The sequence below is a fragment of the Schistocerca americana genome, chromosome 3, assembly GCF_021461395.2.
Source record: "Schistocerca americana isolate TAMUIC-IGC-003095 chromosome 3, iqSchAmer2.1, whole genome shotgun sequence".
NCBI lineage: Eukaryota > Metazoa > Arthropoda > Insecta > Orthoptera > Acrididae > Schistocerca > Schistocerca americana.
In genome coordinates this window covers 120,719,930-120,721,348 of record NC_060121.1, presented here as the reverse complement: position 1 = coordinate 120,721,348, position 1,419 = coordinate 120,719,930, and the positions used below count along the sequence as shown (strand labels likewise).

General features: G+C 41.2%; 1 non-coding gene across 1 annotated transcript; it reads right to left on the bottom strand.

Annotated features, from left to right (window-relative positions):
• Positions 1 to 236: 236 nt before the first annotated feature.
• Trnal-cag lies at positions 237 to 320 on the bottom strand. Its single transcript has one exon. It is a non-coding gene; the product is annotated as a tRNA-Leu (tRNA).
• Between the last annotated feature and the right edge of the window lie 1,099 nt (positions 321 to 1,419).

The following is a 1,419-nucleotide window of genomic DNA, read 5'->3' as shown; positions in this document are numbered from 1 at the left end:
GATGTTAAAATGATATACTGCTTGCATAGTACAGGTATGTGACTGGCGGTACAAAATGAATCATAAATGATCACATAAGCGCTAAATAATTTTCGAGTCATCTTTGCCTAGCAAGAGATATGACTTCCACCGAGGGACTGTCTCCGGAAAATGGCTTATCAAAAAATTTTCATCAGTCGGCTTGCGGAAGTTATTGTTGGGTACCAGTAATGACTGAGTGAGAGGAGAAAAATTGTTGTCAGAAGTGGGATTCGAACCCACGCCCACAGAAGTGGACTGCGACCTGAACGCAGCGCCTTAGACCGCTCGGCCATCCTGACATACACGACACTACGTACAGTTATTCACATGAGTACTGAATTCTGTGCTCAGATTATCTTCAAAGAAAGCTCTTTTTCCTGCCGCCGTGCAGCTTCCAGGGTGACCTGCTAGGGCCACGCCCTGCCCCCGGCTCGCGCAGCTGGGACCCTGCCTACTTCCTCACTGCAGCTTCTCGCGGCTTGTCTCAGGATCAAGGACAGGTAGGTGGTATTGGTATCCAGTCGAAAGACTGACAAAGAAAAACATCTGTCTTTCCAGGAACTTGTTTTTTTTTTTTTTCTTTAGAAATCGGCCGAATATAAAAATCTCACCAATTGAAACACTTGTTTTAGGCTACAAATGATTTATAACCCAATACTTACGCCGTGTACATTACTAAAATGACAGCTTATTTTCATTTTGTTGACTTTATTTAAAATGCCAAGTAGCTACAGCACTTACAGTAAATTTGATGCTGTTGGTCAGCATTTGAAGTAAACGTGGAAAGGAAGCGGCATATATGGCTGAGAAACAATGCGAAGTTTACAACGAATATCCTGGACAAAATATGGAAAAACCCAAGTCCTATGCATTTTCACTTCGTACAGACCCCTTTTAAAATCTTAGAAGGAAGTAAATATTTTGTAAATAATATTTGCATCACTTACGAAACCGCGTTAATAAGTTGCTACAAACGCTTTCGAGAACAGACAAGAGTTTATGCAAATGGTTCAGGTTTTTTGTTTTTTTCCTAATGAACCATAATTCTGATCATAATCATAACAACCACGTTCACGTCTGTGCAGAAGTCCGTGTATCGTTCCCAAGTATTATCACGATAAAGTATAATGTATTTTTTTTTTTTTTTTTTTTTTTTTTCGTCAGTCTACTGACTGGTTTGATGCGGCCCGCCACGAATTCCTTTCCTGTGCTAACCTCTTCATCTCAGAGTAGCACTTGCAACCTACGTCCTCAATTATTTGCTTGACGTATTCCAATCTCTGTCTTCCTCTACAGTTTTTGCCCTCTGCAGCTCCCTCTAGTACCATGGAAGTCATTCCCTCACGTCTTAACAGATGCCCTATCATCATGTCCCTTCTCCTTATCAGTGTTTTTCAC